Below are 26,377 nucleotides of genomic sequence, written 5' to 3' on the forward strand. Positions count from 1 at the left end.
CGTTGAAATTTCTATAAAGATTTTTTAAATTAATTTTATGCTTTTCTTTTTGTCAGAAGCTGTGTTGATCAGTGACTTTGGTGAAGGCTGAGAAAGTTGAAGAAAATTTGCAGATGATACACAACTTCTAAGGTAAGCTAATATAATGATGCAGGCAAAATTTTAAGTACCCTTGACAAACTTATAGACTACAGTTAACACACTAAAATAAAATTTACAGGAGTAATTATAATATCCTGATTTAAATTTTACGAAGCAATCGTAGAAGTATTAAATAGACTTCCATTTCTGGCAGTATGATAGACAAGACATCCACCAAATATGTAAAATACTAGATTCAGTATTTTAAAAATCCTTTAAAATGAATGGATGAACCTATAAGAAAATAAGGGAAACTTTCTGGGGCTAGAAACCAAGCAAGTATATTCTGTGAGGTAAACGAGTGCTGAAATCACTGAATACTTTGGGGGCATCCATCACTTTCTGTTGGCATAGAAACTTGTGCATGGAGAAGAATGGAGACTGAGGAAAATTCCCTGCGTTCTGCAAAATGAAGGGGGCCTATCAGAGACCATCCTGGAGAGGCATACAGCTCTGGGTGGAGTTAAAATCCCCCTGAATAATTCCTGGTTACCTGCTTACATTCACTTGGATTTGAGGCCTTATTTTACACTATTTTCATGGTCCTTAAACTCTACAAATGGAGAGTTTTAATTTAAAATAGACTTGGGTCCAAAAGAAAATAGACTTGGGTCTGTAACACTCTTCAGTACCTGCCAGAAACAATCACAAATCCTCCATGGAAGGAATTATCAACCTAGTTACCAAATAATCATAGTTAAAATTCTAACAAATAAACTCAATTTTTAAAAAAAAATCACAAAACATAACAAGGGGAAAAAATCAAAACACTATGAGCAAGAGTCAGCAGAAATCACAACTGAAACAGATCTACAGATATTTCAGCTATTAGAAATATCCAATACATAAGATAAATATATTTAATAAATAAAAGAGGGATTCTAACCAAATGTAAAGTAGATAGCTAGTGGGAAGCAGCCGCATAGCACAGGGAGATCAGCTCGGTGCTTTGTGACCACCTAGAGGGGTGGGATAGGGAGGGTGGGAGGGAGACGCAAGAGGGAGGGGATATGGGGATATATGTGTATGTATAGCTGATTCACTTTGTTATACAGCTGAAACTAACACACCATTGTAAGCAATTATACTCCAATAAAGATGTTTAAAAAAAGAGGGATTCTAAAACATAAATAAAGAGTAATAGACTATAAAAATGACAAGGCACATTAAAATAAGAATGAATTAGAATATCAGAAATGAAAAATCTCATAATAGAACTTAAAAATTTAATAATATGTTAAACCAGCATATAAGGCACAGTTAAAAAGAGTAAGAAACTATAGTTGACCCTTGAACAACACAGTTTTGAACTGCATGGGTCCACTTATGTGTGAATTTTTTTCAGTAAATACGTACTTCAGTACTACATGATCTGCAATTGGTTGAATCCACAGATGTGGTTACCGCAGTTATGGAAAGCTGATTGTAAAGTTAAACATAGATTTTTGACTGTTGGTGGTTGGTACCCCTAAACCTCAAGTTGTTCAAGGGTCAACTGTGCATGGAAGGCCATACATAGAGAAAAAAGATATAGGAAAAATAAAAGAGATGGCGAGATGATTTAATCAGAGTAGCAGGATACAATTTATGAAGAAAGTTAGTACTAAAGTAGAACACTTCAGAGTAAGCCTAAGATGAGCTTCTCTAGAGAGAAAGCATCATCCCCTTTGTAGGGACAGGAAAAAAAAAACAAAACCAGAACTAATTTGTTTTTAATGGGTTCCCCAACTCATCACTTAAAAGTCAGCACTTCCTCTTTGTCTTACTTTTTTATTCAAGACAAAGAATATAGTAGAACAGTAATGTGATTCATAATTTGAAAAAATCAATTGGAGATTTATTCACAAATATTTGCTGAGGATAAAGCAGTGAACAAAACACAGAAGTTCCCTTCCTTCACATTAGCTTATGTTCTAGTGTCATTAAAGTTGTCAGTTAGGAAGTAAAAATCAGGACAACAGCAAACTTATTCCTTTCCTTTTCACTCATAACTTTCCTCAGCATGGGGTTATAATGGAAACTCAGGAGTATGCAGAGTTCACCATAGTCATAGAATACAACAGTGTAGAGTGTATACATTATATATATCAGAGCCTACATTTTAAAAAATGCCTATTTCTTGTGTCAAAAAAATAAAAAATGCCGTTTATAGAGAAACGTAGCTGCTGCTTTTAAAAAAAGAAACATTTTTTTCCACTTACGAATGCTATGGTTGAAAACTTGATTTTTTTCTTAACATTTGTTGAGTGACTAATTATTGAAACCCTTAAGCATGAACTGGATGCTACAACAGCTGCTCTTTTGGGATTAGGTGATGTTCTTCAGGGAATTCATGCCTGAATCTACTGTATACAATTTTTAGGTGCTTTATTCAACCAGTGCCAGTGGCATTTCATCTTTTAACCTTGGCACTCCAGTTATACTTTCTCTTGCACTTGGGAGGGTAGCCACATTTGCCACAGATGGACTTATGTCGATGGTAGGCCTTAGAGCCACAACAACGGCACAGCATGTGTCTTATTGCTATGCTTTGCAAGTGATGACATTCCCTTCCTCATCTCGCTTCTGATCATTACAGAAAAGAATAAAAGAAGAAAAAGTAATCAATCCTAACACCCAAAGAAAATTACTTCTAAAATTTCATTGTACTTCCTTCTAATTTTATCTATGTAAAATTATATGTGTGTATGGACACACAAATGGTTGTGTGTATATATATAATTTAAAAGTGAATTTGAGGGACTTCCCTGGTGGTCCAGTGGGTAGGACTCCACCCTCCCAATGCAGGGGACACGGGTTCGAGCCCTGGTCCAGGAAGATCCCACATGCCATGGAGCAACTAAGCCCGTGTGCCACAACTACTGAGGCTGCTCTCTAGAGCCCATGTGCCACAACTACTGAACCCACGTGCCACAGCTACTGAAGCCCACACGCCTAAAGCCCGTGCTCTGCAACAAGAGAAGCCACCGCAATGAGAAGCCTGCACACCGCCAGAAGAGTAGCCCCCACTCGCCACAACTAGAGAAAGCCCGTGTGCAGCAATGAAGACCCAGTGCAGCCAAAAAAATAAATTAATTAAAAAAAAAAGAACCAGCACAGCCAAAATAAATTAAAAAAACAAAAAACAAAAAAAACTGAGGGGCTAATCAGCTGTGTCAAATGAGTGAGTCAAAGGGATGGATAGTGTTTCAAAGAAACACTAATAAACTGCTCACATTTAAAAAAATAAATAAAATAAAAGTGAATTTGAAATATTCATATTTATTCTATTTTTTGATTTTTATTTAACATATTATTTTTCTTATATGAATATATGACACTTTAAAATATTATTTTGACACCTCTATTAAATTCTATTATAAGATGATAGCATAGCATAATTTATTCAGCCTTTTCTTTTTGTAAACATTCCAGGCTTTCCTATTATAAATAACATTACGATAACATCGTTGACTATCTGGCCATATCTCTGATTATTTTCTCAGGATAGCTTTCTGTTAGTAGAAATAGTATGTTAAAGAGCATGAATATTTTGATAAATTGTTTTCTAGATATATTCTTAGTGATTTTATTCTACACAGCAGCATATGAGATTTTGTCTCACCACATTCTTGCCAATGGTAGTTTATGTTTTAAAAAATCTTTCTTCTATTTCTTAGGAAGATTGGTTCTGCTTCTTATAACAGTTATGCTTTTTTTACTAAGGTGAAAACTTTTCATCTGTATTTTTGATTTTGTATTGAGATGGAGAAATCGTTGGTCTTTTAGTAGTTGGCACGAGAATTTTTGTTTTTGCAGAAAATGCTGAATTTGTTTGGAAGAAATGCCTTGATAATTCATTTGTGATGAATATTGAGTCTACAAGGGGCTTGTTCAAGTATGAGAAGATGATTGTTAAATTGCCTTTTAATGAGGTGTGTTGTGTCCATTGGAAGGGCCTGTTTTGTTAAGGTTCAGGATGAGTTACATACACAGATTTGGAAGTAGAAGCTGGGACAGAAATAATGGGAAGAAAAAAGTGAAAGGTACAGGGAAAATCTGGCAGGAGGGGAATGGGAACCCTCGAGAGATGTTAGATGAGACTTTCCAAGTGAAATGCTATATATTGTGTAATGTGACTCTCACTGTGACCCCACAAATAAAAACGTATGGAAATTAGGAAATCCTTGGTGTACCTGGATTTCTTGCAGAAGCCAGTGAAGGGGCTGAATGCTAATGTTGGTTGATATGGGACTAAAGCATTTGGCCAAGTGTTTAGGGAGCAGCTACCCTTTGGGTTACTTCTTCCCTCTAGGGGATATCTCTGTGTCTCACTGTTCTCTTCACTCTTTCCTTTACCACTGACTTCTTTTCCCACTAGGATCTTTTAGTTTTACCTCTCCCCAGGCTTCTTCCTCTGACAGTAAATATATGTGCCTAAGCAACAAACAACCCTCCCTGCCCGCCACTCCATCTCAGAAACTTTTTCCTGTATGCTTCTGTCTTAACCATGATTTTCTTTTCTCCCTTTTTCCTAGTTCTCTTTCTTTCCCCTCTCCTACTGTTTCCCCTTTCTTTTTTCATGCCAGTCTTCAAGATTTTCCTAAAACATTTTCCCTTGCCGGGAGTATCTTCCCCCCTTTTCTTTCTCACTATCCAGATCCTAGTACTTTTCCAAAGTGCATCTAAATTCCCATTTCTTCCATTAGTTCTTTACCTTTTCTCTCCTCACTAGGTAATCTCTATATTGTACCTTATAATACTTGGTCCCTTGATTATTTTTTCTTCCCTTTACATTTTCTCCAGTCTTTATATTCTGCTGTAATTGTTTCATATATGTAACTAAGTTTTTTTCCCCAAAAGGTGTAAGCTCCCTGAAGGCAAGTCCTTTGTGAAAGACTTATTTTTAATTCCTTAGACAACGCCGTACTACAGTAGGCTTGTAGAAACACCAATAAAGAGTTGTTACATGTAATTGAGTGATAGTGGAGAATTAGGCTATAATGTGTAGTTAATTTGAAAATCAGTTATATGTGAAAATCTTCAGGATTATTGATAACACTGCATGGAAAACAATGACAACTTTTGCATATGATTACCAGTGATGAAAGGCCAAAATCTTTATTTAAAGTAAAAAAAAGTTTATTACTATTAGATGACCACATTACAGCTTCTTTCAAAGGGGAACTGGCATCATAATTTTTAATCCTAATTTATACTTGTATTATCAGTGAATAAGTTAAAAATAGATTATAAGATAGAAGGGGCAGGGGAGCAGCAGCTACTGTAATATCTACATGTAGAGAAGTGGTTAACAAAATTGGTACATCAATATTAAGGAACACTGTGCAGCTCTTTAAAAAGAATGAAGTTGATCTATCAAATCTGGCATGTAAAGAAATCCAGGATCTACTATTAAGAAACACAAATAACTTACAAAACAGTATGTGTGGTATGATCCCATGTTTTAAAAGTTGTGTGTGTACTCGAACAACACGTATGTCTGTCTGTGTTTGCCTGGAAACAAATGTCAGGAAGAATAAAACTAAACTATTATTAGTAGTTAACCTTGGGGAGTGTAATTAGAGAAGAGGAAGGGAGGGGATTTTCAAACAATAGAGAAGCATATAAAATAAAAAGTTAGTTTGTTTTTTTTTTACAGTGAGCATTTATTTTGAAATCAAAAGGCTAGAAGATATATTTTTAAAGAATTAATGTAGCAAGAAAAGTACACTAGTTCGTATTTTATTTGTAAAACGAGATACCATTCTGTGTTTGCATTTATTAAAGGTATTTTTCTGTGGTCAGTAGTTATTAATAGATTATAATCATTTCTCCTATTCTAGATCATGTTTTATAAGTCTTCAGAGTTATGGTAAAATGTGTTTTATAAAGACAATGAAATCCAACTATAGTTACTGAACTAATTCCATAAAGATTTTTCCATTCAGTGAATATGTTTTATTATAATTCTATGTGTTGTTTGCTATCAATGTCTTTGTTTGAATCTGAAAATTAAATATCTTGTCAAAAAGTACTTTCCATTATCAACAATCTTCAAAATGTAGAAAGAGATACTTTGAGACTAGTTTCCCATGACATTTTATTTTATTATTATTTTTTTGTGAATGAAAACATATTATTTAAAGTCCTACAAGGAGATGAAGGATGTTGGTTGAGTTGACTTCCCTTTCATTAAAGACTTCAGAAAAGGCTATTCGCTATTTGAAATTCTAGCCCCCAAGATCTCATGTAATAGCAAGTGTGCTAGAATCCAGGTGAGATGCTGGCAGACAGAGCTCTCTCATGGCCATCTCCTAGGGTAGAGGAGATTCCTTACTGTAAGTCACTACTGATAAGTTGTTTGAGTGACTGCTGGGGGACAGATTTACAGAGTTCTGTGAGAGTCTATTCTCACCTTGCTCGGTTTGGTTAGGAGCGGAAGACCATGTGTTTTTGCTGATCAAGTCGAACCTGGAACCCCCAGGGTCTTTTAAGTTGTTTTCATCTGATTGTTGGTTCTTTTGGGGAGAGGCAAACGGGTTGAAGTTTCCTTCTACCTTGCGATGTGGCTGTGTGTTGAACTCCGTTTCAAAAGATGACAGCTGCTGCGTTACTCCTAAAAGTCCACCCACCTCCACACTGAGAATGACCCAGATGACATCTCCATAGTAGAGTCCTGTAGCAGTGCACATCTGCCACTGTCCCTGATACATTCCGGCTCTGCTGGGGCTGCACATCTGGACGCTGACCTCTGCAATCTCTTGGGGCTCTAGCGATCTCACCATTACCATGTTCACATGTCCAAATTGGTCTCCCGTGACATATTTAAGACAAACCCCCGGAGGCCAGGCGTCTGCCCCAGAATTTTGGATCCGCCATGTTTTTATAAATTGAGTATCAGGAGGTATCGACTCCCCTTCTCCTATGGTGACATCTTCAACAAAGGACATAGAGGGCACACTGATGTTTGGGCTCTCAAAGTCATAATAGGCGCCAATTGCTGCTTGTAGGTTCCAGTTGGTCATGTCCAGGAAGAGGGCGCAGACGGCCGGGTTGAGCTGGAAGCCGAGCAACCGCTGGAACTCGGAGATGAGCACGTCCTTGTCGGTGGTGCCCAGGCAGCTGAACTTCTGCATCAGCTCGGCGTCCAGGTTCACGTCCATGCCCTCCATGGCTGGGGCCGGACACTCGCTTCCCTGTCTCCTAGCAACTGAGCCGCCGCCGGGCCCAGGGACCGGGAGGGGACCCGCTGCTAGCTGGCGCCGCGACCCCGCTCCTCGGAGGTAGGCCCCGGGCCTCTCACCGCCTCATAGGGGTACTCACTCAGCCGCTCACTCAGTCTCGCGCCCCACCCCGCGCCCCCCCAGTGCCGCCGCCAACGCCTCCTCTCGCTTCTCTCTCCCAGAACATTTTAAACTGAATAATTTGTAACTCAAGGTCTTCTGTCCCTTTATTCAGCCTAATTCTCTCTTTGTCCTTTCTGTGTTCTTTTTAGATCCTGTTTTCCTTCTTGGTTCTGGAGCACCAGCTTACAAATTGTACTTTTAAAGAGTTATAACAGAAGTAATATGATTTTCCAACATAAAATTTTTTGTATAGCTCTGATTTCAGTAATTTGTAGCAAAGTGAAAGTTTGTAAAAACTCAGAAAATTGGAAGATGACGTACTTTATAAAAAGAGAGCGAACATGTGTCAGTTCTTGATAGGATGAGAGTTGTTCTTTCATTAAAAGCTATGTTGTGTTCTTAACTGGTTCAAGGAAGAACTTTTCATGCAAGTATCAACTGTGGGAAAAAACGGAAAATAGATCCAGCAAAGAAGGGCAGGGAAATAAGAGAGTCATTACCATCTGACTATGGTTATAGCACTAAGCCCATTTTTGTTGGTTATAATGCTATTGTATTGATATATTGTATCTGAGGATTCCATGACTTCTTTCTTACCTCATTGTTTGTTATTCCTTGAATTGGGAAGCTGGAGGAATACCATAGCATGTATTTCACCTGGTTATTTATTTATTTTTTTTTCACCTGGTTATTTTTTGTGGTGCAATTGTAAGTGGAATTGTAACTATCGAGCTTAGAATTTGATGTATGCAAGTTATAGCCTTTAGCTTTTCTTCTTACTACATTTATATGATATTTTAAAATTATTATTTATTTATTTATTTTGGCACCCCTTCATTTCTTTTTTTTTAAATTAACTTATTATTTATTTATTTATTATTGTCTGTGTTGGGTCTTCATTGCTGTGCGGGCTTTCTCTAGTTGCAGCAAGCGGGGGCTACTCTTCGTTGTGGTGCCCGGGCTTCTCATTGTGGTGGCTTCTCTTGTTGTGATTGCGGAACACAGGCTCTAGGTGCTCGGGCTTCAGTAATTGTGGCTTACAGGCTCTAGAGCGCAGGCTCAGTAGTTGTGGCACACGGGCTTAGTTGCTCCGTGGCATGTGGGATCTTCCCGGACTAGGGCTTGAACCTGTGTCCCCTGCATTGGCAGGCGGATTCTTAACCACTGCGCCACTAGGGAAGTCCCGACAGGCAGATTCTTAACCGCTGTGCCACCAGGGAAGTCCCTATATGATTTTTGATAACATCAATTTTCACTCTGCTCAAACGCACATTCTATTACTCCACTCTCATTCTCTTCAGATGATCTTGAGTCCTTCTTTTCTGAGAAAATGGAAGCAATCATGTGCTTTCTAACTTCATTTCTCTTTACCTGGACAGTTTTTTTTTACTCACACTTTCTCTTCCTTTTTCATTTTAGAAAGATATCTATCATTCTTCTTGGGGGTTAAACTTTCCACTTATGTTCTTGATCCCATCTTCCGTTGTGGGCTTAAGACTCTTGCCTCACTAATTATCCTCTTGCATCTTTCTGATATCTGTTCCACCCAATCTACTAAGAGTTCAAAGTTAAAAAAAAAAAAAAGCAAGCAAGCAACAAAAATCCCTTTCATTAGTCCTTCAGGCTCTCCTTCTGTTCCTTATCAAACACTTGGAAACATTAATATATGCTCATGCCTCCATTACCTCATCCCTAACCTCTTACAATCCTAATTTTGCCCCGGACTATTTGTTGTGTGTCAGGTACTACTAAGACTCCAACCTCTCATCCAGTGTTCAAGGCAAGTCAGTTGAGCCATGCTACCTGGATCAGAACGAATATTACCAATTTCCCAGAAGGACTGGCTTGGAGTCCTCTGCCTGCTTTATGCTTTGCTGTAGTACGGTATGCTCTGGTGATCCCAGCCTGGCTTTGGCCTCTCTATCAGCCTATGTCTTTAGGATTTTAGGGGAATATGAATTCTTAAAGGTCCCTTTCCTTGTCCTAAGTGGTTCTCTGAATATCCCTATTTCCCCTGATACCTTTGGTTTGTAAGAATTGAAAGAGGGCCTTAGAAATTAGATTACAGGTTTAGGCAGGATGCTCATCACCGCTCTACAGTATTCCGTATTGTTGCACACTTCATATTCTTGATGCTCTCTCTTTTGTTCATAGTGATAGTATACTTTTCTGGTTCTCCTGTCCTTCTCTAACTACTGTTTCTTTAGTCAGTTTTTTCTATCACAATTTATAGCCGTTCCTTAAAGGTTTGTCCTTGGCTTTCTTTTTGGTCTCTCATATTGCACTGGCAGAATGAGTGACCCCCAATATATCTCTGGCTCTGTTTTCTCTCCAAGTTCTATTCTGTGTGTTCAACTGCCTTTGTAGGCATCTATATCCAGAAGTCTTGCTGGCACCTCAAACTTGTTACATATCAAGCAACTGGTTATTTTGCAAAAATTTGTTTTTCCTTCGTTGGTTCTTATTTATTTTGAAGATATTACCCATCTACTCTTTCACACAGGCATGGAAACTCATCATATTGTCTCTTCTCTCAATTACCATCTACATTTATTCAGTTGCCAAACCTATTGTCTCTGATACTCATGTAGTCCTTTCATTCCCACTGCCTAGTTACTTTCATTGCCATCCTAGACTAGTGCAATTGCCTTTAATTTCATCTCCTCCTGTTTCTCTGCCTTCTTGATTCTTCTTATACACTGCCACATTCATATCCATGAAAAAGAGTTTGATTACATCATGGCTCCCTTTTGCCCACAAATTAACAGTTAAACTCATTAACCTAGTATTAAAGCTCTTCACAATCTGATCCCAACCTGTTTTTTTCAATTTTTTTAGTGTCATTCACATAGCATTTGCTTCTGATAAGCTAAATTATTGTTTGTTATTTATATCTTATACTTCCTAATGCTCTGTTCCTATCTCCATGTAACCAAATCATACCCATCATTCAAAACTGAGTTCAGAGCGCCTTTTCTATGAAACCTTCTGTGATTCCTCAAGGTATGTTTTTTTTGGCTCTTCTGAATTTTTTGGTATTTCATTAGTCTTTTCATTTGTAATTCATAACTTTTTGCCTTACACTATAGTTATTTTTGGTACATGTCTTATATCCCCTAATAAAATATGAATTTCTTATTTTACTCTGTACCCCCAAAGAGCAGATTTCCCTCAGATGGTTGGATGAATGAATCCTATACACTGAAGTGATAAGAAAGTTGTAACAGAGTCTTGCCATTGTCAAATGTTCAGGGCCATTGCATTTAGTTATATGGCTTGTCCACTGCCCAAAGGCTCCTGGCCAGGGAAGTGAGTGGGGCCTGAAATCCATCTCACATCCCCACTTCTGTCACATCAAACTGTGTACCAGGCTGGTGCAGGGCTGCATCTGCCCGTGAAAAGGGTACTTGTTCTTTGTATGAAGGTGCTATCTGCTGGTTAATCTATGCGTCTGCTTGACTGCACCTGTCCCTTTTTCTGACTTTTACCAAAGTACCATATAAGCTAGTAGCAACCCTGAAAGTATGGATGGTATTAATTGAAGTTCATTATGAAAACTACTTTGTGTCATATAGAAAATACCCCCAAATTGTTTGTTAGAATGAAAGATGTGGATTAATCGAGTATAAAATAAAGCATTGTTATAGAGCATCTCCTTGATAGTTTGCTATTAATCTCAAATTCACAAATATTCTGGAATCCCTGCACCGCTCATGGAACCTTTGAGACTTCTTGTAATTTTCTTACTTAGATCAAATGGTTAAGGGTCCTGTTTCCCTTGCCCCCACCCCAACTCTGTCTTTTGCTTAGAGTAAATTAGACTAAACTCCAGGGTTTCTGTACTCCTATCCTATGCTTTTTAAAAATACTGCATTCAGGGAATTCCCTGGTGGTCCAGTGGTCAGGACTCTGTGATTTCACTGCCGAGCGCCCGGGTTCAGTCCCAGCTTGGGGAACTAAGATCCCGCAGGCCTCGTGGTGTGACCAAAAAAAACAAAAAGCTGCACCCAAAATTCTTTTAACAGAATTCTTTTGGTCTAGCTGGTATATAAGACAAATTTAAAAGTCCTTAAATACATAGTTAATGACTTGTTGGTGTGTGGGTTATGAGTATCTCTGGAGCACCTACTATAGCACTTTGCATCTACTAAGTGTTTCGTAAATGAGGTTGACTACAAACTGCTTGTGACTCCTCCAGTGGATCTGCCCCATTCAGGAGTAGTGACAGAGCAACTGCAAGTTGGATGATGTACATTTAATACATGCTAGAGTTTTTTTTTGTTTGTTTGTTTGTTTTTTATGAGTGGAGCAGTGTCTAACATTTAACAGTTAACTAAGTCAGACATGTATGTATATTATTTCACTTGATGCTCACAACTAGTCGTGGAGTGTATACTGTTATCTCCAATTTAAAGATATGTTACTTACGTACAATCTGTTTTCATTCAAATCTGGGTCTGCCTAATTTCAAAGATGCTATGGACTAGGCACTTGATATGAGAAGAGTGTTCAGAATAGTTTATCACATAAAGGCCTTCAGAGACTATATATCTATATTTATTTATTACTAAATAGTTATACGTAGAGATATATTTTATCTTGGCATTAGGGAAACAAGGCAGTCATTCCTTGGACTGGCATAGTAGATGTTACTGCTCAGGGCCAAATATTGCAGCTGCCATTGCAGTGCAGTACCAGTAGGGGGCCACAGTAGTGCTAGAAAGTGAAAAAAAGATTGATGGTCTCAGCTTTGAGAGATTGCTCTGACATTTTGGAAATACAGCCAATGGGCAGAGATGTCACCTAAATTTTGTAATTCAAGCTTCCTCCTTCCTAAAAAAAGCAGAAGGAGGAGATGGAAGCAGAGTTAGTATAAGAGAGAAAACAGACTAATGAAGAAGCTTTGTTATCTTGCTGAAGTTAAGAACTTTTAAAGATTTCCAAATTTGGCCAAGGATTAGCAATTAATGGACAATTGGAAATGTGTTTTCATTCTGTCAATTAACCCCTATTTCAGTGCAACTTGGACACCTCTAAAACATTTGTCCTCTGGCATTTCTTCTATATTCTGCTTTTATGAAATCAATTTGAATATCTTTAAGCAAGTTCCAGGGCCATGATGTTAATTCTGTCTGAAATGGGAGTTATGAGAAGAACTAGAGATATCTATGGTACATGGATAGCATGACAAACTCCTAAGATAATAAATAAATTCTTTCCTTTGGGGCTCCCTTTTTGGCATAAGACTATTGAAGAAAAGTCAAATGTTATTCCTGGGCTACCTGAAGTTGTAGCTGTGGTATTTTGTACCTATACTGTAATCTTTAGGAAAAGAGAAAAATAGAGAAACAAAAGCATAGATGAGAAGTGAGGAGAAAAAAAACAGTGAATGGAAGCAACCTAAGTGTCCATCGACAGATGAATGGCTAAAGAAGATGTGGCACATATATACAATGGAATATTACTCAGCCATAAAAAGAAACAAAATTGAGTTATTTGTAGTGAGGTGGATAGACCTAGAGTCTGTCATACAGAGTGAAGTAAGTCAGAAAGAGAAAAACAAATACAGTATGCTAACACATATATATGGAATCTAAAAAAAAAAAAAAAGGTTCTCATGAACCTAGGTGCAGGACAGGAATAAAAGACCAGACAGAGAATAGACTTGAGGACATGGGGAGGGGAAGGGTAAGCTGGGATGAAGTAAGAGTGTAACATTGACATATATACACTACCAGATGTAAAATAGCTAGCTAGTGGAAAGCAGCTGCATGGCACAGGGAGATCAGCTTGGTGCTTTGCGACTACCTAGAGGGGTGGGATAGGGAGGGGGGGAGGGAGACACAAGAGGGAGAGGATATGGGGATATACGTATGCATATAGCTGATTCACTTTGTTATACAGCAGAAACTAACACAACACTGTAAAGCAATTATACTCCAATAAAGATGTTTAAAAAAAAAACAAAACAGCGAGAGTAAGAGGTGAATACCACTTAAAAAAAAAAAAAATCTGTAGTTACCCAAATTAGCAAAATTATAACAATAGGTTCACAGTACTTGTTAGCATATTCAACATATACATATACATATATTTTACAGTGGTGAAAGTAATAGTCATTTCTGCTTTAACACTTGTTTTGAAAACACAAATTTGTTCCAATATGATTGATATATTAGGAAACATTTGAGCATAATGCAGATTTCTCATTTGCTTTTGTACAGTTTTACGAATGCAGAAAAACACCCAGCTGAACCAAGCCATGGAGAAGTGCACAAAACATAAGCCATGGAGAAATGCACAAAACATAGACATGCACACACCTCAAGCATGTACCAGCTATCTCTGTGTACCACATGTTATATGAGTCACATTCATCCACGTTTGGTGTTACAACTCTCCAGCTGATTTCAGATAATCCTATTTCCACTATTTTGAAATAATTCACAAGCTATAAGTCTCCTAACATCCACCGCCACAAGCAGAATGTCAGGTCTTTTTCAAGGAAAAGTACCATATTAATTGTGGTATTTATGCATTTTTTTAAACCACTTAACATGTGTAAAAGTGTGCTACTATTTTTATTAGGTTCCTACTTTAAGAGAAAAAATATGTCTCTGATGAAATTTTTGAGTATTGAGCTCCAACCCTGTTTTCCCCACAATTCCTGTGGTTCTTATTGCATGATATTGCATAGCATGGAGATTTTTAGGAACACTTACCTCATTTTGTAGCAAAACTGACTGTATATGTTCATTTTAGAACATTTGGAAAACAAGAATATATGAATGTAATCACTGGTGTTCCAACTAATGTTAACATTTGGTATTGTTTCCATGTCCAAATAGAAGGAAATATTTATGTAAAAAATAGAACAAAAATTGGGGGCTCGTATTCTTTACTAAGTTTAGCATCTTGGATTTTTAAAACTTGATATTATGCAATAAATATATCCCCATTTCTTTAAATGTTCTTAAACAACTTGACCATGATATTCTGTATTATGATACATTATCTGTATTACCCTATCTATTACCTATTACCTATTACCCATTATCTGTATTACAGATACATTATAATACATTATATTACAGATACAATACATATATTATAATACATTATTCTGTATTATAATACATTATGTGTATTAATGAATGAACCCTGCTCAATATTCAGTAGGCATGCTGAATGGCCTGCAACTATGCTGATTTTTTGGACATCTGCTTTGGTTGGCCAATACCCATGCCACATGGAACCCAATGATTATAATCAATCACATACTTTGGACTTTAGTTTTGGGGTTTTTTGCTATAAGTAGTGTAATAAATATCCCTATATATTCTTCCTTGCATACTTATTATTCTTAGAATAAATTTGTAGACATTGAATTACTAAATAAAAAGGAATATGAATATTTTAAGCCTTTTGCAACTTATTGTTAATATCCCTACAGGAAAAAGTTATGTTAATTTACACTCTGTGTTAAAGTACTAGAGTTCTTGTTTTATTTTACCCTCACCAACCTTAGAAGTATAATTAAAGCAAACACAAAAACTTTATTATCTATGTAGGTAACTACAGTGTTATTGATCAGGAGAGAAGAATGTGGGGGAAATAGAGGCTTACCCCTTTCTATAGGGAGTTAAATATCGAAGTGGACCATGGGAAGTGGAGTGATGGATAGAACTGATGAATAGGAATTTATTTAAGTAATAAATGAGTGTACTAGGCTAAGAGGTCTTTAAGAAAATGCACGCAAGGTAAGGGTGAAAGGAGGCTATAAAATTTCTGCCTTCTTGCAATAAAAAATGCTGAATGACCCAATGATATGAGTAAAGTAGGAAAAAAAGGCGGGGGGCAGGGGGAGAATGTCTTATTTAAGACGTTCCAGACATCACTTCCAATTGCCAGATTTTAAGCCACCCTCCTCATGATAATGGTATTGTAAATAAGCAAAGTCACAGGTTAATGAAATGAATCATAATCATTCAAGTGGAGCAATATGTGATTTTGCAGAGCTCCACCTGGGTAGAATTTGAGTCAAAGGAATTTGAGTAAGAGATAATGAGCTCATATGGAAAAGGATAACTAAAAAGGCATATACAGGACCTGAGAGCTTAAGAACTTCCTAAACATTATGCCTGCGTATTTGTGTCTCCAGTGTGATCACAGCCATGAGCTAAATTAGTTTGAGCAAAAGTAGGGAGGCACAAAGTGTGAGAAAGATATGATTAGAATCTAGGAGAAGCCCGAAAACCCAAGCATCTTTTTCTACTTCTGCCTTGTGGGGCAGTCAACCCCGGAATACAGAGCAATCTAATGGGATGCGGCCTGGGTGTAAGGGGAGGTTCCCCCATTTTTTTGGAAGAAGAGACCAAGAAGGAAGCATTTTAACCTGGGGACTTGAGTAATGGGCAGACCAAGGAAGCTGGTTAGAGACAAAAATCACAACAGATTCAACAGTTTCTGGCTTTGATGAGTAGAAGACAAAAGGCAAAGTGATTAAAAGCCAAATGATAATCCAAGACAGTTGTATTGTCAAAGAAGTTCAAGCCTGAGAAATAAAGTTCTTTCATCCCTTGGCAACTCCCAGACCCCTAAATCTGGCCCCCAAACAGGTAGACTGGCTTCAGCAGGAGAGCTGTCAGTCATGAACCATCCACAATGACCCTCTCAAATGTGACGTTGGAGGACAATTGATAGGGAGGATTCTCACAGGGGTTAGAGAGATTAGAACCACGGGCAGCCAGTTTGGTAGCTAAGGAGCTCATCCCAGGCAGGGAACCTTGCTCTTCCTGTCCAGCAAAGTATCATACATATTATAGATGAATGTTTCTTCACTTACCCTTTTTCATGTGGGAGTATTTATTCCTGGTACCCTGTGTTCCTTTTGCCTTGTTTATTAGATATCCTGGGTGGGTGGGGAAGTAAATTTATAATTGAGCCATAGAATGCTAGACCATAAGGAGCTACTTCAAATTTGATTAAAAAGCATAAAACCAACAGAGATCTTGGAGCTGAATGCAGTAAGTAAACACTTTTGAGCAAGGGTAAGTGCACTGTTCCTCACATTGGGAAAACTTCTCCCTGGAGAAATAGCCCAGATCTGGGAGAAAATAAATACAAGGTGAGCCTGCACCATTGTGTTGAATGAGAAAGCAATGAAAGTTCAAAGATTATTGAAATTGTATCAGAAGGATGTAGGAACTATCTTGAAAGGACTCCCACTGGCCTAATTTGTGGAAGTTTGAGCAATTGTTTTAGATCTCTTATATACCATTGCAGATCCTCTAGGACTCAGTTGTCTCATTTCACCTCTATGCAAACCCTCATGCAGGCATAACCTAATAGCTTCATCTCCTGTCATTCTGCAAGCCCTTTGCTACCCGCCGCAGGGCTTCCATGTGGCCACTGCTCTGGGGTCCACTCAGTGCCCAGACCCACACATGTGCAACCGGGAAGAATAGAGTAGTTAAACTCAAGTGTAGGGGAGTTAGTGCCCTTTGGGGAAAGACTTTGATCAATCCAAGATGAGAACCAGTAGATAAATTCTTCCTCTTCCTTTCCCACCCTCCCACCCCTGAACCCTAGGGGTGATCCTGAAATGCAGTTCATATAGCTTCTAAGAGGTTCAGTCTGATAGATTTAACAGGTGGCCAGCTTGATGATGCATTGTCATATTGGCTGACATATTCCTTCTTTGCTTTATTCCCCTATTAATATTAATATTTTAATATTTAGAAATTTGATTTGGGTCTTTTTAATATATTCCAGGGCTCTCCTTAACATACTTATGCTTTTTTATACTTTCTTAAACGTATGGAGTATATTTGTAATAGCTGTTTTAATGTCTTTTTGTACTAATGCTGTTACTTGTGTCATTTCTGAGTTATTTGCTATTGATTAAGTTTTTCTCCTTATTATGCATGTGTTTTCCTGCTTTTTGCATACCTGGTCATTTTTGACTGGATGCTAAACGTGTGGATTCTATGTTGTTGTGTGCTAGATTTCTAAAAATTTTTAATTCTACTCTAGGATACACTTAAGTTATTTGGAAACAATTTGATCCTTTCAAGCTCACTTGTAAGCTCTGTTAGGGGGGGGACCAGAACAACCTTTAAGACTAATTTGGTCCTGCTACTGAGGCAATATTTTTCTGAGTACTCAACCCAATCTCCCATTTATTATGAGATTTCTTTACTCTGACTGTTGGGAACATGACCTATTTATTCTCAGCCTGTGTGTGTAGTGGGAATTCTTCAGCCTGCTTCTTTCCAGTGGTTCTTTCCTTGGCCTTGGAGAGTTTTCTCATGGACGTGCACTGATCAGTTCTCAGTGAAGATTTGAGGGGAACTTTCTGCAGATCTCTGGGGCTCTCTTCGCAGCTCTCCCTCTCTGGTATTTTGCCCTGTGAATTTTAGCCACATTGGCCTTCTTGAATTATCAACTCTGTCTTTTGAACTCAGGGAGACTGCCATGCTCTGTTTGGGTTCCCCTTCCTGCTCTGCAGACTGGGGCAATTGTCAAGCTTACCTTTGTTTGTTTCCTTTCTCTTAGGGATTACTGGGCTGAGCTGCCTGGTGTCCAGTGTCTGAAAACCATCGTTTTATTAATTCTGTCCAGTTTTTTAATTATATAAGATAGAAGAGTAAATCTAGTCCCTGTTACTCCATCGTAGTCTGAAACAGAAGTCCCTATAATTGTACTTTTAATTCTCTGTCCAAATAATTTTTGAAAGAATGTTCTTTTTAAATTTTCAGGTATTAATAGGGTATTTTTAAAGAACAGTTTGTTTATCTTCTGAAAAATTTAAAAATAACTTCTAGTTTTATTGTGTTGTATTCACAGAATGAAGTTTGCACTATTTCTCCTTTGAAAATTTACTGATGTCTTTGTGGCCTAATATAAGGTCACTTTTTGTGATTTCTTTGTATGCATCTTAAAAAATGGTATTTAGTAGGAATCAAATATAAACATACATTCATATGCAGACAATCTGCTTAATTATGTATTAAATGCCTTGTCTTTATTTTGTGCCTTAGACTCCATCACAGATTGATATAAAGTCTAACTTTAAAGTGACTTTTAAAAAATCAGCCTTATAGTTATTCTAAGTGCTACCCTTACAAATTCTGAACTTCTTCAGTTATACCACAACTCTTTGAGTATAATCTTAAAAAGATAGTAGGCTCTTAATACCCTTTAGGGTTTGGGGATAATTTCCATTTATTATTTCTTTAAAAATAGGAAATAAGATTCCAGATTTACAGAACTACTAATTTGAAGTAACAAACAGCAGACTAATCTCTAGTCTTCTTTTATTTATTTATTTATTTATTTATTTTTGGCTGTGTTGGGTCTTCGTTGCTGCACACGGGCTTTCTCTACTTGCGGTGAGCAGGGGCTGCTCTTCGTTGTGGTATGCAGGCTTCTTACTGTGGTGGCTTCTCTTGTTGCGGAGCATGGGCTCTAGGTGCATGGGCTTCAGTAGTTGCAGCACGCAGGCTCAGTAGTTGTGACTCACGGACTCTAGAGCACAGGCTCAGTAGTTGTGGCACACGGGCTTAGTTGCTCCGCGGCATGTGGGATCTTCCCGGATCAAGGATCGAACCCGTGTCCCCTGCATTGGCAGGTGGATTCTCAACCACTGCACCACCAGGGAAGCCCTAGTCTTCTTGATGCCTAATTTTTAGGTGTTAAAATTTCCTTGTAACATATATAAATTTTTAAACTGTACTTTAAATGAGCCAGATAAAGAAATATATATTTTAAAATAAGTATATATAAGTTAAGAAATATATATTTAATATATATGATATATAGATTAAGAAATAAAGCCAAGATTTATTCGCTTATTTTTCGTAAGGATAAACAACCAAGTACAAATAATTACCTTTCAATTTGTTTAAGCTCATATTCTTAGAGATATTTTAGTTCTGCAGAGAGTAAGATTAAAGTAATAATAGGTCTAATAACTATTTCTGTCAGCTCTGTAATTGGGAGATCTGTTAGAAGAGCACAAAACTTTTGATTGGAAACATAGTGGGAGACAGAGAACCTAAAAGTCTTTGGTGCTAAAGAACTGGAACAGAGGATTTCCCTGGTGGCTCAGTGGTTAAGAATCCACCTGCTGATGCAGAGGACACGGGTTCAATCTTTGGTCCGGGAAGATCCCACGTGCCGCGGAGCAACTAAGCCCTTGCACCACAACTACTGAGCCTGCGCTCTAGAGCCCACTGAGCCACAACTGCTGAGCCCGCGTGCCACAACTACTGAAGCCGTGCGCCTAGAGCTGGTGCTCCGCAGCAGGAGAAGCTACGGCAATGAGAAGCCCACGCACCGCAGCGAAGAGTAGCCCCCGCTCGCCGCAACTAGAGAAAGCCCACACACAGCAACAAAGACCCAACACCAAAAATAAGTTAATTAATTAATTAATTAGTTAAAAAAAGAAAACCCCAAAGCAGGCTCTGACTAGCATCCTCACAGAGCTAGCATGTATTCCAAGCTTACCTTTTAACTCCAAAGAATCTAATAAAGGCCATCTAAGCCTTTCACTAGCCATCCCACTCAGCCTTCTACCTAATTCCTCATCCTCAAACCTTGCAGAAAGATCCATAATTTTAAGAAATTTTACTCTATAATTATACATGTATATTAATGAAAAAATGTTTTTTGAAAACTTTAGCTTTTAAAATTCTCATTGAAGAGGTATTACATATCCTGACAAATAGTGCTTGTGTGTGATGGGGTGGGGAGGGAGGGGGAGACATTCTACACCAAATAGTTACATTTGGTTTGCACATAAATGGTGTAAGCTGCTCCATTTAATAGTTTTGGTGTTAATATTTCTCTATGTTCTTTATAATTTCCTTTTTATAACTAAATTGATTCTAAGTTTCAAAATATACCGTATTTTTTAAAAACTTAAGTTTTCACAAAATTACACTGAAATTAAATTATGAATACTCATTCTAACATCTCCCTTGCTTTTTAGAATAATCTTCTGATCCATAGTCAGAGGCATTATCCATTGTGCCAATGCCAACCACCCCCCCCACCGCCCCCGCCTCCCTTGCTTTTTAAAATCTCAAGATTCAATTAATAATACTTGTGTATTTACTTGCTACACTTTCTTATTATGATTGGGAATAGCATCTTCCCTGGGGAACTAACATATTAGCAAATGAATCTGTTATTATCACTATCAACATGCCTTTGTTTAAATTTTTAAACAAGATGGTCAGGCCAGTTTAATTTGTTGACAAAACCATGCATGAACAAGTATAGGACTTAAAAGGAATAAATGTGATGAGAAAAAAATTTTTGTTTATCCCTAGACTCTTTTTTTTTTTCCTTTGGCCAAGAATTAAATTTGCCTCAACTTAATTGCTTTACACACATTCTTGTGACATTGCATGATTGGGAAGGAGGAAGAAAAAGAGGGAGCTGTGACTGTGTGGTATGTATCTAAAAGAGTGCATTAGAGGAGGAGAGGAGAACGCATAAGCAAGCTGGTTTGACCAGAAACAGAACTGCCTGTGACAGATTAAGAGACAAGCAAGGCTTGGAATCTGAGAGCAGGCAAGGAGAGTGGAAATTTACAGCTGCCTTGTGTGAGTGTTCAGTGATCATTTTCTGCTAACTTTTTCCGGTGGTAACTTACTCTTCAAAGAGGCAGACAGAAAGTCAAGACAGGGTTGTGGAAACTCTTCTCTGCCACGCTTTGGTAATAGAAGGCACCCTCTATTAAATGGAAGATAAAGGCTACTTCATCTAAAGTGCTTTGAGCCCCAGAGAGAGCTGTCTTCAGCACCTCACCACGTGTCTACTTTTCATTGCTTAGGCGAGCCTGGGCTTTTCTGTAACGTTTGGTGAGTATCAACCAGGTTACCTATAACAGTTCACAGAGATGGAGTTAATATGATAACCTTTAGTTTAGTTGAGGTTTTACCGTTATTGCTTATATTTTCATTTTAAACTGTGCTGTTACCTTGTTTCTTTGTGCATGATAAACTGCTGTTACTAGGAGAGGTTTTAAAAAACAACTACAAAACAATACTTCTCTGTTGCCTGAGGCACTTGAATCGTTACCAACTATTCCGTGTCCATGGAATATCTTATTTTGGAAATGGGTTTTTATTTACAAAGAGTTTCCAAAAATAAAATAGTGGCAGGATACCATTTTTCATGTTTCTCTTTCAACTGAATAAAAATTCAAAAGTTACCTCGTTCCGTCTATTTTCAGTAAATTTAAAATAATCATTGTGATGTTTGATATTATCAATATTATAAATTACAGCATTCCCTCATAATTCAATTAGAAATGTTAATGATGCCATTAAATAAAGGGATATGTAATTTGAATGTTGAATGCTTCTGTTAGATCCAATAAGTGACACATGATTTTTTTCAAAGTTCTGGAGTGAAAATAAAAATTACACAATTTACATATCAAATTTACCATTTGATACAAAATGAATGCACATTTCAAATTAAGGAATAAGGCAGTTATTTTGTTCTTATAGCTGGCACCAAACTCTTATATAATATTGTTGTTCTGCTGAAGAACTATTTTAACCAGATGCATATATGTATGTAAGCAATAGAGAAGAGAAAAAAGAAAAAACTCTTAAAATATATATTCACATTCCAATAAAAACTTCATTTGTACAATCTTAACATGGGAGATTGTATGCTAATTTTATATGTTTTTTTAAAGGCATCGATGGAAGGCATGTAATCATTCTTCTGTGTAAGAAGGAAGTAGATATTGTTAGCTGCAAAAGTGAGTCATTGCTTAAAGATGCATCATTCTAAGCAATGTTTCTAGTTTGCCAGCCTCAAAAAAGATGTCCTTAGTTATTGATTCAAGTGAGTCCTTTAAGGCAGAACAACTTAGCAGAAATGAAAACTTAAGCAGGGTGTCAATGAACCTGTTAAAAGGGTTTGTACTCTAGATATAATGTAAAATGACTGTACTTTCTCTAATATTTCCTGTATGTGTGCAGAAGCCTGTAGAACAGGTTTTGTTTTGTGGAGTTTTTTTAACTTATTGACCAGTGTATAAAAAGAAACTCAGCTTGTCTGTGAAAACCTTTTCAGGACTAGTATCTTATACTTGAAGTCAAAAGTAAATACAATAGAGATTATATCACAAACCAAATTTTACTTCTTTACAGAATTTCCCACACTCAGTCCTTAAACTGATGGAAGATTTGCACATAGCTTCACAATCTTCCGAATAATTTTTTATTTTAAACTAGTAATTCATTGATATTATCTTAGTAGTGGCACCATTTCTTAAGCCTATAGGATTGTAAATATAGAAATAAAAAATAAGCCATCCCCAATTTCCAAGTGTTTTGTACCTTAGAAGTTTATCTGTGAGTGGGTTGTTGGGAATTTGGGAACCATCTTCTCTGGGAAACAATTTAACAAATAATGATTGCTTGGTGTTTATTATAGCCTAAGTTTATATTTCACTTACACAATAGAAAAACCATCGCCACCCTGAAAAATATTAGAAAATCAATTACAGTGATGAAACTAAATATAAAAACAATTACAGGTTGAATAAGACATTATTTTTCCTAAATATTAATACTTGAAGAAAAGCAGTATGTTTATAAAACAGCATTTCTAGGTATTTTTATGAGCTTCCAAGATTAATTGCACTGTTTATGAGATCTAATCTTATATTAAAATCAGTGATTTTTCTTTTCCTTGCTACAGGAATATTTCTAGCCATTGCTTTTATGCTTATCAGCCATTTCTGAGATCTAGCCCAGTGTCTGGCATATAAGTAGTTACCTAATAAATAGTTACCAGATAGGGACTGAACTCTTTCTTTGGTTTACAAAAATGGAACTGAGTAGTTTTTCCAAGGTACCCCAAAAAGGAAAGGGGTTTAGGGGCACACAGTTTTCATTACGAGAAAGAGAGGGCCTGTCAAGAATTGAATTTTAAGAAACAAACAAAGCAATAGTAGTACAGAATAGGCCTAACTGTTAAGAGAAAAAGAGAAGACTGTGGTGTAACTTGGGGGTAATCCTGAATGAGCAGGGATGGTGATGAGGGGAGGCAATTTACAAGCTTGGTATCTTGAGTACATGGGACATTCTGAAGTAAGGTGTCAACTTTAACTCAGAAGAATTATGTATTTGCATATGTGTACTAGGACCCATATGGAGAAGTGTGGCCTATTCGGAAAACTCAAATTAGGTCTATCCAAATTAAGTTTAGTTACACTGGCCCTAAAAGTTTCTCTACAATAATGGATAATAATCTGGAAAAAATATATATATAGATATAACTGAATCACTTTGCTGTATACCTGAAACCAACACAATATTGTAAATCAGCTATAATTCAATTTTTTTTTAAAAAGTCTCTCTAAAAGACCAAGATATAAAATGTTAAAGTTAGTACTGCAGTAAACATAATGTAATGAAATAAACAATACAATGAATGCAGATTATACTTAGATAATTTTTAGTGGCAGAAAAACCTTTCCATTTGATCAAAAAATACTTTCTATGTTCTATTTCAAATCATATTTTAAAAGTAATGATTTTGAGTAGTCCCAAGTGGCATATAATAGGTGCTTAATAAATATTTGTTGAATGACTGAATGAAATAATGTGGAATAGTTTGGACAGTTTTCCATTTCTGAGGTATGGATGTCTGTGTACATGCATGTATAGATTTATAATGCAGCTTAAAGGTAATATTTAGCTGAGATTCCCTTAACAAGGAAAAAATCTATATTAGCATGCTTTTTAATTATGGACATACTTAGTGTTCCACTGGTAATTAAAATAGTTGGTTTAAGATGAAATCTTTACTGCTTCTAAATGAAATAATAAATATTTTAATTTTATGACTTATATGTCTTAAATTTCCAGCAGAAACTCATCTAGTCTCTTCCAGCTGTGGAAGGATGAGAGATCTATTAACTTACCCATCCAGAAGAACTTTACAATCCTGGAAGTCTATAGGATGAGAGATAACTTCAGCTAAATGACATTCATCTTTACTATCCCATGTTAATGTTTTATAGATTGAGAGTTCATAGATAGGCACAGGGCTTACTGAAGCTATTAAATGGTTGTATTTCACACTGTAACTATAAACTTTGCCTTAATACCAGTAACAGTATCTAACCAAAATTTGATGATTATTTTGTATATGTATGTGCTTACAAGAAAGACACCCCCCCCAAAAAAAAGAATTACAAGTTTCCCTTGATAATTCTGTTGTGAAAAATAGCCATTTGTGAATTTCAGTGAGAACTGATGCTTTGATTACACTTCCTAGTCTTTGAGAATACTGACCTAGCTTCAGATCTCTGCTATAAATTGAGATTATGAAATTCAAATGTAAGATTATTATCCATTGACAATCTTTATTAGCTAATAGATGTAGAAAATTTTAACTCCAACAAATGACTGGAGCTGTCAACAGAAACATTACTGTGAATGAAGTTTCTGGTTGTTTTTCCTGGAACAGTAGTCTAGTAGGTTAATATTTATAATAATAAAATGGTAGTTGTATGTCTTCCTAATTTCATAAACTAGTTCTATTTTTAAATTGTTTCAGTGGTTACAATACATTAGAATTAAGGAGCAATTCCCAAGGACATGGGTTTTTTCTTGTAAAAGAGTTTTTATTCTGATGTAAGTCTGATCAAGGCTTCCAAATGAGTAAGGGTGCATAAAACATTTCTTACAAGTTTTTCATTTCTATGTAAATTGTTCATTTTTGAAAATGGTGCTCCCTCAAACTCTGTTAACAAAACTTATAAAAACGGGTTCATTCTTAGTCATTTTGAACTGAGAAAAAGGATGATCAGTGAAAGTTCTTATTTATAATTTGTCCAGTGATTTTCACTTGTTTCTATAGGTTTTCAAGTACAAAATGCAGTTGTGGTGTCTTCTAATTACATCTAGGAAGTATATTTTAAAATGGAATGGTTGAGGGATAGCGGGCATTGATTGGAAGGTATTTTGACATATGTAATATGTTTTATAATGGATTTGATATCATAACATATATAATAATAATGATATGCTTTGTAATTTATTATATCTGTGAAAGTAATCAGTGATTTTGTGGTGGGAAGAGGCCTATTTGGGATGCAACAAATACAGTAGAACTTTTAGGTGTACTTTTTTTTATTTTAAGATTTACATTCAATGAAATGTACCCATTTTAAGAGAACAGTTCACTGAATATTGACAAATACATGTACTCATATAATCTCCATCCCATTGATTTTTTTTTTTTAATTTATTTATTTATTTATGGCCGTGTTGGGTCTTCGTTTCTGTGCGAGGGCTTTCTCTAGTTGCGGCAAGTGGGGACCACTCTTCATCGTGGTGCGCGGGCCTCTCACTATGGCGGCCTCTCTTGTTGCGGAGCACAGGCTCCAGACACGTAGGCTCAGTAATTGTGGCTCACGGGCCTAGTTGCTCCGCAGCATGTGGGATCTTCCCAGACCAGGGCTCGAACCCGTGTCCCCTGTATTGGCAGGCAGATTCTCAACCACTCCGCCACCAGGGAAGCCCCCATTCCATTGATTTTTAAAAATGAATCTTATTGGCCCAATTATTTGCCATAGGTGTACTTTTTGATTGCATTATTTCTATCTGTGAGTCCTATTTGGAATAAAAGATAAAGGAATGGTAATTTCTGAACTTTCCTGAAATTTATTTTAATGTGATGGTTTAATTTTTTTAGTTTGAGCGAAGGTAACTGTGACTAAGTTTAAATTAGCAAGCTCTATGAAAGACTTTTGGAAATGTTCCTTTCTTACTTATTCTTCATTGTAAAATAACCTATATGAAGGAAAACAAGGCTCATTTTTGAGCTGACTTTCTTACAGTGAGTTAGCAGTTTGGTTATGCTTT

General features: G+C 36.8%; 1 protein-coding gene and 1 pseudogene across 8 annotated transcripts in view; one reads left to right on the top strand and one right to left on the bottom strand.

The window, feature by feature from the left end:
- The window catches only part of CAB39L (calcium binding protein 39 like), a 96,352-nt gene that overhangs the window by 14,293 nt on the left and 55,682 nt on the right, over positions 1 to 26,377 (top strand). For 4 of the 7 annotated variants that reach the window (XM_082365642.1, XM_082365648.1, XM_082365644.1 and 1 more), the window contains one exon: positions 57 to 132. The gene's annotated coding sequence lies outside the window, so the exon portion shown is untranslated. Of the gene's footprint in view, positions 1 to 56; positions 133 to 20,606; positions 21,341 to 26,377 lie in introns of those variants that run through there. The other 3 variants (XM_082365645.1, XM_082365646.1, XM_082365647.1) reach the window with 2 other exon arrangements.
- Positions 6,128 to 7,556, bottom strand: LOC309615639 (protein ILRUN pseudogene; annotated as a pseudogene). Its single transcript has one exon. The product of its transcript is annotated as a protein ILRUN pseudogene (transcript).

The sequence above is a fragment of the Balaenoptera borealis genome (genome assembly GCF_965194805.1).
Source record: "Balaenoptera borealis genome assembly, chromosome: 18".
NCBI classification, from domain to species: domain Eukaryota; kingdom Metazoa; phylum Chordata; class Mammalia; order Artiodactyla; family Balaenopteridae; genus Balaenoptera; species Balaenoptera borealis.